At 45.2% G+C, this 18,887-nt stretch overlaps 1 protein-coding gene and 1 pseudogene across 1 annotated transcript in view; one reads left to right on the top strand and one right to left on the bottom strand.

Annotated features, from left to right (window-relative positions):
• Positions 1-18,887, bottom strand: part of GRIN2B (glutamate ionotropic receptor NMDA type subunit 2B) — a 425,420-nt gene that overhangs the window by 69,692 nt on the left and 336,841 nt on the right. The window lies entirely within an intron of this gene.
• On the top strand, positions 1,322-2,225 carry LOC132597949 (small ribosomal subunit protein uS8-like; annotated as a pseudogene).

Genomic DNA, 18,887 nt, shown 5'->3' with positions numbered 1-18,887 from the left:
ATATTTCTGGCCTCTTGACTCCTTCCCTGCCGTGATCTGAGAGAAAAGCATCTGCTTCAGCTCCACAGCCCCCTCCAGTCACCTAAGCCTCCCAGAAGCTGGGACTCATGGTTGTGTCTGAAGACTTTACAGCAAGTGTCAACTGGAGTCCGTGGGGGGCGGGGGGCACAGGCAGGATGGTAGCAGTAGGAGGCAGGGCACAGACAAGCTGTGTGACCTTTGTGAGTTATTTCACCTCTGGGCCTGGCATGCCGTGGTTTTATGCAAGCAGTATTTGCTATTTTTTCTCCTCCTTCTTCCCCTCCTGCTGTTACTGTTACTCCTACTACCAACAACAGCAACTCCTCAGCGTGCCTACTTTCCTCCCAGAACCAGCTCCAACTTCTCAAACTCTTAACTCGATCTGTTTCAAAATGTCAGACTAAACTCCATGCCATTCTTCCGGTTACATGCAATATTTTCATTCAGGCGCAAATAAAAACAGATCACGAGAGTAAAATTGCTACGACCCTTCAAGATTTACCAAAGGCCTTGAACCCAACGAATGCCACCCAGCCAGGTGATCCTCTCCCATAAACCCCTCCCTGGGGCAAGGTGGACAGTTTAGAAAGCGTAGTAATTCTTTTACGTCAGAGCATATTGTAAATACTTTGCTCAACAGGCTCAACTAAGCTGAAAGATTCAACATGTTTTCCTGAAGTATCTGATGCCTTCCTGGCCCGAGGGTTTGAAACCTCCCAAGCCAATTCCCCATCCCTGGACAGCAACCCTCAGAGTCCATTCTGGGGCTCAGAGGGGCTCAGTTACTGAGAGTGGCGCCCCATCGACCTTGTCCTCTGATCCACTTTTTTCCAAAAAAGGCCCTCTTCTTGAACATCAAGACTGAGTCCTGGACCATCTCCTCTGGCACATGTGGGACCAGGCAGAGACCTCTGGAACTAAACAGCACCAAGTCATGTCCCACCTCCTCTGAGTCAACTTCCTCCTGTATCATGGGGCTCTAGACATGTGTGCAACAGGCCCAAGGCTTAGGTTGCTCCAGAACCCAGCTCAGCAGGGCTGGGACGCTGACAGACTGACTTGACTGATGGATGCGGGTGGTGTTACAACCTGCTTCGGGGGACTGGCTACAGGCTTTAGTCACGGACATCACTCCTCATCAAGTTCCCTTGTCATGGCTACCTTTACTCTCTGATTGCAAACTGAAAGGACAGAGCGCGAGTGCACAATGCCTGACGGTTCTGAATGTGACTTCCTGGATTTCAGCCCTGGCTTGGCAAAGTCTTCACTGGTATTTACATATGTGTGCATGACTGTAAGCATGCGTGCACGTATGTATGTGTGCCTTCATACATTCACTCACTCCACTACTTCATTCTAATTTGTCATCTTAGTTACATGCAGGGCCTTGAGTCAGAAAGGCCTAAATTGAGTCCTGGCTTTGGTTGTGTGTGACTCTGCAGGGGCTACCTAACCTTTTAAGTTCTGGGTTGTGGATAACTGCTCTTTTGTCTACCAACCAGCCATCCTCTGCCTGACCCCCTAACTCACTCTCTCCCCCACCCCCTTTGCTTAGCTCAGTCTCTTCTTTTGTGAACTGCCCCTTCCTCGATTCTAACCACATGGTCCTCTGAGAATGGCCATGTTATTAAATCTCCCAGTCCATCCTCTAACCCAGCTACAGCTGAGGGGCGGGCACCTGACTGGTTGGGTCAAATCCTTGGGATTTTGGGCCTTAGGAACAAAGAGCGTTAAGTCAGTCTTTCCCCAGTAGCACAAGCTATCATATGTAAAAATCAGAAGCTCTTTCCACCATCTTTCCGTGCTACCATAGTGGTGCCCATGAATGTCCTGGCTGATGCTCTCAAGAGTGTCAACAATGCCGAAAGGAGAGGCAAGTGACAGTTTCTTATTAGGCCGCGCTCCAAAGTCACTGTCAGGTTCCTCACTCTGACGATGAAGCATGGTTACATTGGCAAATTTGAAATCACTGATGATCACAGGGTGGGGAAAATCGTTGCGAACCTCACAGGCAGGCCAAAGAAGTGTGGAGTGTCCAACTCTAGATTTGATGTGCAACTGAAAGTCTAGACAAATGGCAGAATAAACCGCTCCCATCCCATCAGTTTGGTTTCATTGTACTGATAACTTCATCTGGCATCATGGACCATGAAGAAGCAAGATGAAAACACACAGGAAGGAAAATCCTTGGATTCTTTTTCTAGGGATATAGTACATACATGCAAATAAAATGCCTCAGAGAGAAAAAAAAAAAAAAACCCGGAAGCTGTGGGCCACCATGCTTCACACCCTAGGAGAAAACTGGCCAATGGAGAGAGAAGAATGAAGCCAGTGGCCAGAGGAAAGCATGTACCAGTGACAGAGTGAGCAAGATACCTGAGAGCATCAGTGTTCTAGAGGCTCAGCCACGTTCCCATCGTGGGTTCTGGTCAGACAATCCAGTATCCTTGTAATAAATTTGCCTTTTGCTTAAGTTCATTCAAGTTGGATATTTATTCTTTATCACCGAAACGGTCCCCATAATGCACTGTTTATCTCATCTATAAATGGCAATAGATAGTAACTATAACTATATTTATGAGGTTTCGATGAGAATTAAATGAAATAATGTATCTAAAATGCTTTTGCAAAATGCCCGGAACTTGGTGAGCACTGAGTAAATGATGCTGGTGGCGGCTGGTGTTTATCACCAACTTTCTGTGAACATCTCAGGGGCCAGGAAGTAGGTCGCGTCACCAGTGACAGGCAGATCCCACTGCCATTCCTAACTAAGCACCCCCTGCATGGGATCAAGGAGAAGCAGGAGGCTTCCCCTCAGGTTCTCAGGTGCTGGGGTGTAGGCAGGGCCAATCAGCAGAGTTCCTGTTGTCAAGTCCCACAGTGACTTGTGGCTGCATCCCCTTCCAGCCCCCAGGCCTTGGGGAGGTGGGGAGGGGTTACTTGGACAATCACAGGGTCTGCACTTGCAGCCAATCTCACTTGGCAGGTCCAAAGTATACCAAAGTACCTTTTGCCCACTGGCCCGCATGCTAAACTCTGCTGCCAGGTCCCGTTATTTCCATTCCCTCCATCTCCTTTTCTACTCTCCATGGCCCCCTTCCACAAATCCTTTTCCGGGATTAAGAGCTTATAACCAGAAGGTTCTTATGAGATCCCTATAGAGAGGTTTCAAAAGCCAAGCAAGTGGTAGGGACAACATCTGAATCCAGACATTCTAATACCAGAGTCTTCGCTTTTTGCCACTCCTCTATGTTGCCTCAAATATTGGATAAGACACATAAGAACCGTATCAGGCATGTAGTAATAATGTTCAGTAAGTGGTACTGATCCAGAATAGCCCACCCGCCCTGTTCTCCTTAGGCAGCCCATGTGCCTCGGGCCCGCCACAGCATCAGATGTCCTAGAGGTCCAGAGCAGCAGCAGGACAAAAGACACTAAGTGGAAGCAGTGCCACCACCCCGAAAGCAGCAACTCGTTGTGCGAGACCTCTGGAAGCCAGAGGTGATTATACTGCTCTTCAAATGCTTTACTGAACCGCTCCCTGCTTGCTCTGCCCTTGGCCTCCTGATGAGTTTCATTACATCGTCTATCATGATCTTTCACTTAATTTTTTAAAATTTATTTATTATTTATTTATTTTTGGCTGCGTTGGGTCTTCATTGCTGTGCACGGGCTTTCTCTCGTTGCAGAGAGCGGGGACTACTCTTCGTTGTGGTGTGCGGGCTTCTCATTGCGGTGGCTTCTCCTGTTGCAGAGTATGGGCTCTAGGCACGCAGGCTTCAGTAGTTGCGTCGTGTGGGCTCAGAAGTTGTGGCTCGCGGGCTCTAGAGGGCAGGCTCAGTAGTTGTGGCGCACGGGCTTAGTTGCTCCGCGGCACGGGGGACCTTCCCAGACCAGGGCTCGAACCCGTGTCCCCTGTATTGGCAAGTGGATTCTTAACCACTGAGCCACCAGGGAAGTCCCTCTCTGAATTTTAAATGTATTTAATATTTAAAGACAAGGTTATTTGAAAATATGCAAGAATCTACCCATAAATCTTAGATACATAAGGCTAGCACCTGTATCAAGTACATCTCAGGACACTAAGAAAAATGATGCAAATGTTGCACACTGAGTGAACCCACCAAACAAGCAAAATCGGGTTCTCGTGCAAATCTTCAGGAGCTAGAAAACATGCCCAGGACCGAAGCAGGACCTTATCAGGTGAGGTTGCGGAGAGCTGTTTTCAGCACTGCGGGGTGCTCACACATGAGAGCCAAAAGGAAAGTAATGGGAGGGATTCTGGAAAAGGAACATATTGCATAAGTGTAATGACAATGTTTCCCAGCCCACAAATCTGAATGTAAACTCTGATGATTATGAATGTGTTTTCAGGGACAATGAAGCAGCGGAGTTGTGAGGCATAAGGCTGTGAATATATATGAAAAGAAACAAGGCATGAACACTGATAAGGCACATCAAAATAACTGAGGCAATAAGGGAACACAAATAGAAGAGAGCAAAGTCACTGAAAATGCATTCAAGTTTAAAACGACTAGACCACAGATAAAAGAAAAAAATCGTGAAGATGTGTGTCCAAGAAGGTCCCTTGTAGAATTCATAGAACAGTGTGCTCACACCTCACTAAGGCCATGCAAAAGAGCAATAAATTCCTAATAAGAACGCTCTAGACTGTCCAGGGTCTACCACCCCTCCTTAGCCAGAAAAGGTCCATTTTGTGGACAGGCATACACTTGTTAAGAATGTAGAAAGTAGTTTTTTGCCAGAATATTCTGGACTACGCTATCCCAAACTAGGATATCGAAAGTCATTCCTTTTCTCACCGAAGTGCCTTGCCCCAGCCTTGCAGGGTGGAAATGGCAGGAAAGGATCTCTGGCCTCCATTCTCAGATATTCTATCTCTTGCCTGGATTTCTGGATTACTCCTAGCTGGTCCCTGGCTCCCTCCAGTCTTATCTTCCTCCAGTTCATCCTCTTCTTGGCCCCAGATTTCTTAAAATACAGATCTGACCCCATCCCGACTCTTCTCAAAGGCTGTCAGTGCCTCCTCATTCACCTACAGAAAAGTACCCAACCTCCTTGGGAGAGGACACATTTGTTCCCCATACTTTCCCTTTATCTTTCCCGTTCCTATCCACCCTCCCTCCCTCTCCCTCTCCCTCTCTCTCTCTCTCTCTCTCTCTCTCTGTGTCTTTCTTGCCTTCCCGCTTTCTTTTTGGGTTATCTCTTCAGATTTCCTAGCCTTTCACTCTGATAAGAGCACACTACTCTCTTTCTTATCTAATGCCTCCACTCATGCTGTAATTCTCTATTTTAAACGCCTGCTCTTCTGGGTGAAACCCACTCAACCTTCAGGATTCAGCTCATTTGGTATCAAGAAGCCTTTTCTCACCACACCCCCAGGCTGGGTTAAGGGGTTAGGTATCCCTCTTTGGTACTTCCCAAATGCCCTGTGCAAACCTCTGTCACTGAACTTCCATACGACACTATATTTAATTGCTTGCGTGTCTGGCCTGCTCCAGTAGACTATGAGTTCCTCAATGGCAGAGACTAAATATTATTTCTTTTTTCCCAAATGCTCAGCATAGAGAATGGTACCACAATGGGCACTCAGTATTACTAGGTTAGTTGAATAAAGGAATGAATGGGATTTCAAAAGGAGAATCTGCTCCTGGCAGCTAATAACGGCTAATGGTGATCCTACTACTAATACTGACTAATATTTTTTGAGCATTTTACTGTGTGTTAGGGACTATGCTAAGCAATGAACGTGGATTAGCAAATTTAATTCTCAGTATAGTCTTATAAGGTGGATATTCGTTTTTACACCCATTTACGGTAGTTTACTATATTAGTGGTACCCAATAAATCATATGTCTCAGTAGCCATGCCCTTGTGACTCGCTTTGACCAAAAAGGACAGCAAAAAAATGTGACACGTGTAGAGACTTGATGACTGACAGTGCAAAGGGCCTTGCCTTCTTGGCATGGTGGCTGACAGCTCTGAAAAAACTTGGGCCAGCCTCCCTGAGGATGAGCGAACCTGCAGAATAAGGTCCAGCTGATAGCCAGTAGCAGCAGTTAGACACACGAGTGAGGCCATTACGGATTACCCACCCTTGGTTGGGCCACCAGATGACTACATCAGGTGAGTGTTACCATGTGAGACCAACCGAAGGACCACCTAGCTTATCCCAACTCAAACTAGCCCAAAGAATAACGAGTAATAAAATGGTAGTTGTTTCAGGTCACTAGGTTTTGGGGTGCTTGTTACATAGTAGAGGTTAACTGAAGTATGTGCATCTCGGGAAAAGGCTCTGTGTAGCTGGCAAAACCAACGAAGAAGATAGAAGCAAGAAGCAAGACATATGGAGATAGAATTAAAAGACAAAATAGCACAAAGTCCTTTAGCCCACGTTAATATAAATAAGTACAGTGCTGACGTTAAGTCCTTCTTAATTGTAGTACTGTTGAAATAGTGCTAAACATAGAGATGGAAATCCTAGATCTCAGGCCCAGCCCTGCTCCCGACAAGTCCTGTGAATGTGACAGATCGCTTAACCTCTTGGACTCTGTTTCTTTGTCAGCAATGTGGGAAGTTACATGTATATGTCTACTTCTGCTAATCTCACGGGGCTGGTAGAAGAATCCAATGTGTATAACAAATTGTCCAAATGTAAGTATTAATGTTGTTGAATTAGTTAATAACTTTGGTTCGCAACAATGACTAGCAATTTACCTGTGAACCAACATAAGCCGGTGGGACAGTGAGAGAAATCCTGAAGTTAAACAGTCATCATGTTTCCATGTATCAAATAATATTTCTCTACTAGGTATTTCAACACCTTTCATATCAGTGGTATCTTACCGTCTTCTTGTAGAAGGTGCTCTTGGGGTATCTCGTATAACTCTTTTCCTTTTCTCCCCAGTGTTTATAATCTAGTTTTACGTCATCCACTGAAGGCCAGGGGGATATCTGGTCTCAGGGCAAGAGCACAGGGCCAGGAGTGTGGACACTTGCTTGGCCTCTGGCTCTAACCAGCTGTGGGACCTTGGCCCTTACTTTCCTGAGCCTGATTCTCTATCTGTAAAATATGAGGGTAACAACATTTACCAAAAGTCCCCCAAAGGGGTTCAAGAGCGACAACTGGGATGATGTGTGCGGAAATGTCTTGAAACTATTCCCTGCACAAAGTCAAGGTGGTGTCAAGCAGACAATACCCTTGATGTTTAAAGGTATTCATTTATTTAGAGGTATTTAAATTGACGATATGCCAGACACTGGCCTAAGTGGTAGGTTTTGCAGGGGAAAAATGGGGAAACTGACCTTTTGAGATGCGAGGTCATTTGCCTGTGGTCACGTAATAATTAAAAAATGGCTGAATTGGATTCAAATCCTTGTCTGCCTCCCTCTACGGCTTGGGCAGCCTCCAAATGAAAACGCCTCAGCCCCCAGGAAAGCAGAATGATTGGCCAGGTTGTTTACATTCAATGGGGTCACCAGCTTGCGGCTAAAGAAACAGATGATGAAAAAAGTGCTGGGGGAGAAAAGGCCTGTGTACAAACACAGCTTAATTAATTAGGCAACTCAGACAAGGCAGAAGAGGCGGGTTTCCAGATGCCTGACATGGAGGATTAATTAGCTGAGAGGCACCAGTCCCCGGCCTTGATTTCTGTCCAAAGCACATGGTGGGATTAAATGACTAAATTGCCTCAGTGCCCCTCACCTAACTCAACTAAAGCCACTTGACTGGTTGTCATTGAGAATGACAACCGAACTGAAAAGGCTTCACCGACTAAAGCTTCAAGTGCCGTCCAGAAAATAAAGTAGTTTCCAGTGTTTCTAATTCAAGTTACAAAGGGTCAGAATAAAATTAAAGTGAGGTTAGGTTGCACGCCACTAGCACTTGGAAATTCCACATCTGTACCTACTCAGGGAAATAAAATGGAAACCCTGTAATTCCTAGCAGGCAAAGCCACCAGCTTCACTGCCACTGTCTTCATGGTTGCAATGGAAGTGTGTTTGGGAAAAGCCAGAGCACACAGCCCACTGCTTCCATTTTCTCATTCATTTTGCTTATTTAAAGGATAAATGATTATTTAGGAGAGAGAGATTGACTGTACTCACCTGAGTTATGGTAACTATAAAGTACAACCATCCCTTGATCTCCACGGGGTACTGGTTCCAGGACTGTCCCCCCCACCCCCAAGGTACCAAAATCCAGGGATGCTCAGATGCTCAAGTCCCTTATATAAAATAACATAGTACAGTCAGCACTCATCCTCGGATATGGAAGGCCAACTGTATGTGTGAAATCTTTCGGGATCGTGACAAAATGGGGTTGGACCAGCCTAGGGGAATAAATGATATGGAGTCAATATTAAATGAAATGTGTACTGTTCCAGCTCTAGTGTGACTTTATGAGTCAAAGTGACTTTCCAGGAATGGGTCCCTTCTCTGCTTCCACAGTTAACATTTCCTAGGGGTTCTAAAAGCGCTGCTAATTCGTTGTTTATGTGTTTGACAGTGAATTTCCATGTATTCTGCAGTTGTTTGGGACTTGTCCTCTGCCCAGTTAAGCAGAGGAAGTTAATGAGGTATGCAATGACTTCGTGCCACCCAGCAAACAGGATACAAAGTGTACAGGGAGAAGTCAGTGAAGGGTCAGGGCAAAGAGTCAAGGGAGGCTGGAGGGTTAGGTCTGGGCAGAGGGTGGAGGGGCAGAGAGGCCAGGCGAGACTCCACATTTGTGGCGGGGGGGTGGGGGTGGGGAGCTAAACAAAGACACCTAGATCTGGACGTGGTCTAGACAGATTCAGTCATTTTTCAACCACGCTGTATATTAGAATCACCTGTAAAGCTATCAAAATGCTGATTCCTGGGTCCTGTCCCCACCCCCAGTCTTGGAATTGCAGGATGTAGTCTAAACAACAGTAGGATAAAAAAAATCTCCCCAGGTGATTCTCATGGGCAGCAGGATGGAGGACCACTCATCTATGGGGACCTCTTCATTTTACTAAAGGGGAAACAAGGGAAAAAATATGGGGAAGCAAAAGAGAGCGCCACTGGGGGCCAGTGGCGGAAGGTGACACTTCACTGAGTTGTCCTGGACAGCTTCGCTCTGGCTTCAGGCGGAAGGAATTTCTCACGGCCCGGCATCCTTCACCCTGTCAGGCTGTCGCACTTGGGCCCATTTGCAGATTCTTCTGTTAACATGAAGTGAGGCTGAGGGGATTTAGACCAGTGGCGCTCAAAGTGTGGTCCCCACACCAGCCCCATCAGCATCACTTGGGAGCTTGTTAGAAATGCACGTCCCCAGGCTTCACTCCAGACCCTGTGAATCGGCAGCTGTGGGAGTAGGACCCAGAAATCTGGGTTTTAACACACCTGAGGCACGCTGAAGTTTGAGAACCACTGGTTTAGATCATTGTTTTTCAAACTTGGGTCTTTAGAGGCAGGAAGTAGAGTGGGCGGGGATGGTACTAAGGTTCATGAGGACACTGGCTGCTGCAACTGAGGATGAAGGATGGGGTTTTCTTCTTAGGAATCAAGGACCACAGGGTAAAATTCATCCCTGTCCACAATGAGGATTTTAATATTTACCATGTGTCCCCTGCCTGGCTACAGCTAACTGGTGGAAATAAAGTGCCTTTTCTTCCCTCGAAGAGATGTGAGGTCACACTGATACATCCCTGCTTTGATCAAGTTCCGTCTTTGCCTACGATAGGGGTTATTTCAGAACCCTACCTGGTCTTAACTTTAATATTTCTATTTCAGCTCTTGATTATGTCTCATAATAGATAAGAAAATTCACATAATAGTAAAAAAAAAAAAATCAACATTTTCTTTGCTTGCAGAACGTATTCACGACTCACACCCAGCGACACAAGCACCCACCCCCAAACCCTCCCCCACTTGTTTCTCATTCTCCCTTGGCTCTGGGCCCTTCTCGTCACTACCACACAGCTGTTGACAAGAGGAATATGCTGAGATGATGGAAGAGCCAGGTCACAGCAGATAATCCATTTATGTATAACCAAAAACATGTGTCACACTTCGCTGACCATGTCAGTTCTGAGCTGCTATACGTGCAGAAGAGATCCTTCATTCCCAAGATGGATTTCAAAGCCAAATGAAAAATGCATATGATTTGGCCATGTTCCTACTCATGTTTTAACGCATCCTAGAATAAAAGCTAGAGAGACGCTCTCTGACCAACAACTCTTTATTGACCACGTGGGCTGTGCTAGGCTCTGTGTGAGACTCCCTGCCGGGGACACAGAAGCCACTGACACGGACTCTGCTTTCCAGAAGCTGATAGTCGTGCCTCGGTATCCACTGGGAATTGGTTCCAGGACCAGCCAGGGATGCCATATCTATGGACGCTCAAGTCCCAGAGTTGGTCCTCTGTGTCTGTGGGTTCCACACCCACGGATTCAACCAACCCCAGTTGGTTGGATTCAATCCTGGTTGGATCTGAGGATGCAGAAGCCGTAGACACAGAAGGCGGACTGTATGATAAAATGGAGAAGAAAGAAATACACACACTGAAAACCGTCTTACAACATCTGGTGGATTGGCTATGGTGGGCTAACTGCTGTAACGAATAGTCTGTGAAATGTATTATAAGTCCAACACAATAGGATTTTATTTCAAGTTCACGTAACTGCACTGAGGTGGCCAGGGCAGCCTCCTCCATGTAGCTATTTGGGGACCCAGGCCAGTGGAGACGTCCACCTTCAACGCGAGGCTTTCAAGGTCCCCACGGAGGTGTTTCCATTCCAGCTAGACAGAGACGGGGGAGCATAGTTGAGCTTGTGTGGGAGGATTTTACGGCACCCATCACTTCTGCTCACGTCGCATTGTCTAGCCGTCAGTCATGTGGCCACACCTAATTGTAAGAGAAGCTGGAAAACAGAGTCCAGCTGTAAACCCCAAGACGAAGCACAAACACGTTTTGGCAAAAAGCTACAGCTTCTGCCATAGTAAGCATGGTTGGAGGGTGTGTGGGGCTCGGTGGGGAGGGAGATTGGCAATAGCTTTCTCTATATGTGGTGGTCTTGTTTGGTTGTTTCCCATTATCGAGTTTTACTTTTGTAATTTTTGAAGATCCCGTTATCTGTACTCATGGTTACTTCCTTGATCTTCCTAGAGCGCTAGGGAACACTAGACAGTACAGTCCACTCCAGGGATGAGTGTTATTGGGAGGAGAAACTGTGCAAGAGAGGGGTAGCAACATTCAAATGATGCTACTGTGACGTCTTTCTGTCTCTCCTTTTAGCCAGTAATTCACTGCCTAATGCCAATGCATGAAAACCACTTTAGTGTTGCACTTACCGGGAAGTGATGGATTTCATTCAGATGCCTGGGCCAAGAGAGGTCCAGTAAGGCAGGACACCGAACGAATGTTTGTTCTGGGGTCTGATGGGATATGAATGCTGAAAGGAGATTTAAAAATACAGAGTGTAGAGGAATATGAGAAAAAGGAATCTCTTCACATGGAGAAAAGCAGGATGGTGAGACAGTGCAGTACTAAAGAGGGACTGGAAATGGAGAGAGGGCCATTTGCATTTTTTCCTGTTTTCTACAAAGAAGGGAAATCAATAGACCCTCCTTAAGAGCTCTCTCTGGGCAAAGAACAGATACCTATCTCATTTCTCCCCCTCACTACCCTGCCAGCACTTTCCCAGACACCATTTTATTAGTTCGGGGTACTGGGAGGAACAGAGGAAGATGGAAAAGCAGCACACATCTGGACTTACAGCCCCCCTGCTGCTTGTCTGCAAAGATAATTATCTAATTGGAATTAACAGATACTCAGCGTCTGTTGGAAACAACAGACGTAAGTAGTCATCAAAAGGTTGAGTGTGAGCACAGAAGGATTGGCAAATATGTGAACCTGGCCTCTTTAACTCGGTGCCCTGAATCTAGCCGTCTGCTTGCTTTAAGTAAGATGTTCTGCTTCACGTAGACAGTTAGTGGCAAGGAGGAAAGGAGTATGTGTTAGATGTCCCGTGCATTACGCTGGGAAAGGTATTTTACACCTCTGGCATTTGATGGTGGAAACATAAGCTCAGGAAAACCTTTCATATGTTGATAGCTGTAATTAGAATACAGGTTTTTGTTCTTTAACGCATTCATTCATTCATTCATTCACTCAACAAATATATACCACTCAGGAGACAGGCACGCTTCTAGCTGCTGGGGATAAAGGTGAACAGTCCAGTCCCTGGCCTCCAGAAGTTTACATTTCAGTGAGGAAGAAAGACAGTTAGCAAATATATAATAAAATGTCAGCTGGAGAGAACTGCTATTAAGCAAATTAAATGTGGGGAAGAGGACGGCATGTGATGGGGCTTAGACAGGGCGGTCAGGGAGGTCTTCTCCAAAGAGGTGGCATTTGAGCAGAGACCTGAATGAAGTGAGGGTCCTGGGAATATCTGAAGGAGGAGGATTTCAGACAGAAGAGTGCAAGGGCAAAGATCTTGCAATGGCACCTTCCTTGGAGTGTTTAAGGGACAGCAAGCTGGCCAGTATGGCAGGAGCTGGGGAATCCAAGGGGAGAGTGGCAGGAAATGAGTCTGGAGGGCTTGGGGGCAGATAGACCAGCTAACGAGGCTTTGGATGATCTGTGTTTGATGAAAAGCTGTTGCAGGTTTGTGAGCAAATCACTGACATGAACTGTTATGTTTTGAAAGTACTGCTTTGGCTGTTACATCGAGAACTGACTATAGGCAGCAAGAGAAGATACAGAAGTCAGGTAAGGAGATGATAGTGACTTTGACCGTGGCGGTGATAACAGAGGGAGTGTGAATTGGCTAGTTTCAGGATATGTTTGGAAGAGAGAGATGACAGGATTTGCTGACAAATTTGATATTGGATGGAGAGAAAGATAAGTCTGAGGTCTGGGGACCGGGCCACGGGTGAATGGTGATGCCATCTACTGAGACCCCGTACAGAACAGTGATTAGGCTGCAGCCAGTGCAGACGTGGATGCCAGGAGGACTGAGATTAATACCCAGTTCTGCTATTTATGAGCCATGTGATCTCAGGAAGTTCTCTCTGTATCTCCGTCTTTCCTCTGTGTAACGGGGATGTTAAAAACACTGACCACATAGGGTTGTTACACAGATGAAATAACTTAATACCTGTAAAGCACCTAGAACAGAGTCTGGAGTATAGGAAGCTCTCAATAAATACTGGCTATGATGAGAAGCATGGAGACTGGGAAGCAGACTCATAGAAAAGAATCAAGAGCTTGACTTGGGACAGGAAGTTTGAGTCCCCTCTCAGACATCCCAGTAGAAATGTCAGTGAGCAAGTAGGCATAAGAGTTTGAGTTCAGGTGAGAGTTCCAGACTGGAAATATAAATTTGGGAGATATCCACACATAGAAGATTTTGCAGGTCAAGGGGTTGGATAGTATAAGCTTGCCCTTCCCAAGCAAACACAGACCATGGACTGTAGCCACCAGGGAGAACAGTATGGAGGTTCCTTAAAAAACTAACAACAGAGTTACCAAATGATCCTGCAATCCCACTCCTGGGCATATATCTGGAGAAAACTTTAATTTGAAAAGATACATGCACCCTAATGTTCCTAGCAGCACTATTGACAATAGCCAAGACATGGAAGCAACCTAAATGTCCATCAGCAGATGAACGGATAAAGATGATGTGGTATGTATACACACACACACACACACACACACACACACACACACACACAATGGAATATTGCTCAGCCATAAAAAAGAATGAAATAATGCCATTTGCAGCACCATGCACAGACCCAGAGATTATCATATTAAGTGAAGTAAGTCAGACAAAGACAAATATCATATGATATCACTTATATGTGGAATCTAAAACACGATACAAATGAACTTATTTACGAAAGAGAAGTATACTCACAGACATGAAAAACAAACGAATGGTTACCAAAGGGGACAGCGGAGGGTGGGGAGGGATAAATTAGGAGTTTGGGGTTAACGTATGCACAGTACTATATATAAAATAGGCAAACAACAAGGACCTACTGTACAGCACAGGGAACCATACTCAATATCTTGTAATAACCTATAATGAGAAAGAATCTGAAAAAGAATACATACATACATATGTATACACACACACATATATACATATATACATATGTATGTGTTTTTTCAGATTCCTTTTCATATACATGCATATATATATGTGTATATATGGTGTACATATGTGTGTATATATACATATATGTATGTATAACTGAATCACTTTGCTGTACACTTGAAACTAACACAACATTGTAAATTAACTATACTTCAATAAAAAAAACTACAGACCATGGACAAGAGATTAATGTGTTCTGAAAGCTAACAAGGAAAGGCAGAGTAACGCACAAGAAGAGGTGCTTACTTAGACTTGGGGGACAGGGACTGTTTCTCTGAGCAACTGAGGTTTAAGTTGAAACCCTGAGGGAGGACTTGCATTCATAACTATGCTCCCTGCTCTTCTTTGTCTATTTTTGGTCAAAACACTCATGGCCTATATTGAGCAGATTAAAAAAGATATGCGTATAGAAAAGGACAATGACAAAATTAATTGTGCATCTATGTACATCTCCTTAGGAAAAACATCAGTTGGTCTTCTTCAATGAGATGTTCTGTCTTCAGTAAAGTTTTGGCATTTACCAGTGAAAGGAAATGTCATAATTTCCATACATTTTGCATTTGCAGCAAGAAATCACTCACGGCTTAGTCAGCATTTTCTTAAAACGATAACGATAATCACGACACAGCCTTATCTAAGCTAACAAACCATTATCCTTCATAACCTAAGCATAAGTGGGACCCTGATGAAAAGGCTTACTAGTTTTCCTCCCTGTTTAGGACATTAGACCCTTAATATACACGTAGAAGCTGTATATATTAAGATGCCTGTTCACATAGTCCACCAAATATTTCAATACTCTTTTCCCTTTCCCTTCCACTCTGGGTGCCAAACCACGAAAGTCCATGCTGCATCAGTAAATTGTTTAACTCAAACAGAGCTTAGGGGGCTTCCCTGGTGGCGCAGTGGTTGAGAATCTTCCTGCTAATGCAGGGGACACGGGTTCGAGCCCTGGTCTGGGAAGATCCCACATGCCGCGGAGCAACTGGGCCCGTGAACCACAACCACTGAGCCTGCGCTCCGCAACAAGAGAGGCTGCGATAGTGAGAGGCCCGCGCATCACAATGAAGAGTGGCCCCCGCTTGTCACAACTAGAGAAAGCCCTCCCACAGAAACGAAGACCCAACGTAGCAAAAATAAATAAATAAGTTAATTAATTAAAAAAAATACTCTCCATTCTTTATGTGCTCAAAAAAAAAAAAAAAAAAACCAGCTTGGTTAAGAGTCTAGGCCAAAATAATGTCACTGACCTGTGAATAAGCGTGCAGGCCTGACTGGCAAAGGGGATTTAAAAGACACAAGATTAGAGTTCCCACTGAAGTGGAAAGGAAGGCTTCTACTCTTCAGAGAGACCTGCTGTCATTTTTCCACTGTCCCAGATGGTGAGAGTTATATACTCCTTGACCTGAGCCAAAGACGATGTAAGAGAAAACAAAGGGATAAACAATATCTGCTCAAAGAAACTGAGCAAAAGCCTATCTCCAATGGCTTAAGTACAAGACAAACTTTCCGGACAAGGATGCTTCGCCTGACCTTGTTTTCTACACTATGGTTTACAAGGTAACTGAAAAAAAATCTCGTAAGAGACTAGTTCAAGGTATCCCACAATACCTGGAAATGACAATACTAGATTTAAAGGACTTTGAACGCAGTGATTTTTTTTTTTTTTTTTTGGTAAGGAGTAAACCAAGGCCAAGATATGTCCATATGCATACATAGTACACGCTGAATGAACGTGGATGGACAGGTACTGGCAGAGGCAATCACTGGGCACTGGCCACTGATCGGAGAAAGTAATATCTTGGGGGAAAAGCCATGCCTGCCAAAGAGAATCAGAGCTGGGGATCATAGTTTTCAATCTAGCCCTCTGTCAACAGCACAAGAAAGGGTCTTCTTAATTTGCAAGTTAAACAGGTCTCCAGAGTGCAGGAGTCCATCTCTGTTTATGGAAGGGTGCTTGAGCTCTCATTTCAAGATGGTCTGTCTTAATAATGCAAGTAACAGAGCACAGATGGCAGCCTTTAACACTGAAGAAGCACTTGGCAAATGTTAGTGGAGGGAGTTTCTAGTAAGTCACATCACGTAGAGAACTGTGCACTCCCAGTGACCTCAGTACGGCGAGCCCCATCCTACCCCTGTCTATAGAAATGGGATGGGTCTGAATTTTCTGGGCAAAGAACATGACTCCTCTTCTTACCCTACTCTTGGCTCCCCTGCATATGACAGCCTACAGTGAAGATGAGGCATTCCCTTCCCCTTTGTTTACCCCATGGGAAGGAAACAGGAAATGAAAGATAACATGTATGGAATACCTCCAATCTCCCAGTCCCTGAGGAAGGTCTACATACCCAGCTAGGGAAGTTATATTTTCTCCTTTTTACTGAGGAGAGAACTGACGTTCAGGAACGCTGAGTAACTTGCCCAAGGTCATCGAGTCAAAAGTTGCAGTGTCAAGATTCAAACCCAGTTGTCTCTCCCGAAGCCACATTCTTTCCAGGGGAGGCAGTCTGGTTCTGATCATGCCTATCCTACTCAAGGTCCCAGCAAAATGTCAGCAACAATGCTTTTTGATTCATACACTGTGGCAACCAGTCAGCAACAGACCCTCGTGCCAGAGAGCGCCTTGCTCAGGTCATAAAAATAAAAAGGTTCTGCAGTCGCAGAGGCAGTAAAAGCTGTCACAGCGCTCACAGACAAGGAGGAGGCTGCCCTAATACCAGCTACATCCTGTGGGTTTTGGCAGTCACGGCATTAATAGCTTTTTCATACCTGATGACCATTAATAGGTCACTTCTCAATGTTCAATGTCCCATTTCCTTTAAGTTCCCACACGTGTTCCATTTACTGTCCTCTTAATCATTCTCTTATTTTCCAATAGACACTCACCAGGTTCTCTTAAATTCCTGTGGAGTCTGCAGTTTTCAACAGGATCCAGTCCTCCGGGAAGACTGGAAAAGTACAGTACGTCTTGGAAGAGAGATGTCTCGATCAACACTTAGAACGCGCTTGTCAGACACACGCCGCATCCTCTGCTGGGGAGTCACACTTCCCCACCCCTCATTTCACTGCAGCCTCCTTTCCCTTCATTACTTACCTATTTCTCCCTTCCATTGGTCCTTCTATTTTTCCTTTTCATTTTCCTCTACTCATTTTCTCTTTCCATCGTTCCCCCTTTCACTTGAACGGCCCGCGTTCTTTTCTTCACCCCTCTCTTCCTTTTCTATTCTTAGAGGCCAACCAGTTCAGTTTGAAAAACACAGGTGTCGATGTCACACAAACCTGGTTCAAAAGCTGATTCTTACACTCACTGTGCCCTTGGACGAGTAACCATCCTGCTCCTTCCTTCAGTCTCCCCGTCTGTAAAGGATAGTTATCAACTGTATTCATGGCTAGATCTGCATTTTAAATGAGATCATCTGTGTAAATTCAGTTCAGGGCTTTGTCTGGAAGTAGGACCATGCCCCCGACTTCTGCCCTGTCTCCCGTCCTGCTGTTGTGAATCCTACCTTCTCTCCGTGCCTCTCCTAGCTGTCGTCTCTGGTCCTGGCTCAGCATTCAGCTCAGCTAATCCCCCTCACTGTGATATGGTTTCCCTTTAGCTGACTTCTCCTCATGGTCAACACGCCTCTATTCTGAGTCCATCCTTGTGTGGAAATAATTAGACATCACAGAACATTGCACACAGACAGAACATTCAGGCACCTCAGCGACATGCTGATTCTAAAGAACAGTAAGAACAACAATATTAAATATTTCTGGACCATTCTGAATTATCCAGGAAGAATGAGGAGCTTAGGATGAAAGAATGGCCAGGTTGCCCTGTACCTCCAGGAACCAGATGTGTGACTGAGAAGGAGCCTGCCATTACCGATATCACGCTCATTACCTGCCCAGATAACGAAGATGATGATATTTCTTAAATTGAAAGTTTTCAAAATTTGTGAGTGACATTAACCCCTGGCTCTTAGATTACTTTTTGGTGGCCATAACTCTAATCTAAGGGGAACAATTTAGGAGGTAAACCTTCCACAAAAACTTCAGACTCGTAGCTCTCCTTTCCGTAGAACGTCGGACCCCACTCAGAGACACTGACTTGCGTTGTTGCACGTGGTGACCTCTGCTACGTAACCGCATCGTGTTTATTTCCCGGCCTCTGTAGCCCATGCATCTTTCGGTAGTTCTCAGCCTGACCTGCCATTTCCGTGTCTCAGACTTTTCTTGTCTTTATTTTCTCTGAGTCCTCGAGTTCCCTCTGCCCTTGTCTTAACTGAACTTCATCCTGTTAGTTTCTGATTACTTGTCCAATTTGTCGAGGTCATTTCCAATTCTAATCGCATCCCCCACGGCTTTAGGCTCCACTGTAGATTCAGCCTTATCTGTGAACTTAATGAGTGTGCTGCCGCTGCGTCCAAGTCGCTGATGACAGTCTTCACTAGAGTGGAGCCAGGACTGGGCCCTGTGCAACACCATTTTTACGTGTTTACTTGTCAGAAGAAATGTATGTGCGGATGCCTTAACGATATCTAGAGAACATAAGCTTCTCTTCTCTTCAGAATCTAGGGTTATTTGGGTAGAATTTGTGACATTTTTGGCATTTCAAGTCTGTAGTTCCTTAGAAGCCAAATTAAATAATCGAAGTCACGGCTCCAAACATAACTTTCTTTGTTTAAAAAAGTCTCGGTATTTTGAATATAAAAGTCAGTACCTATT

This window comes from Globicephala melas, chromosome 10 (genome assembly GCF_963455315.2).
Source record: "Globicephala melas chromosome 10, mGloMel1.2, whole genome shotgun sequence".
Lineage (NCBI taxonomy): Eukaryota > Metazoa > Chordata > Mammalia > Artiodactyla > Delphinidae > Globicephala > Globicephala melas.
Note: the sequence above shows the minus strand (reverse complement) of the source record. Positions and strands in the feature narration are given on the sequence as shown.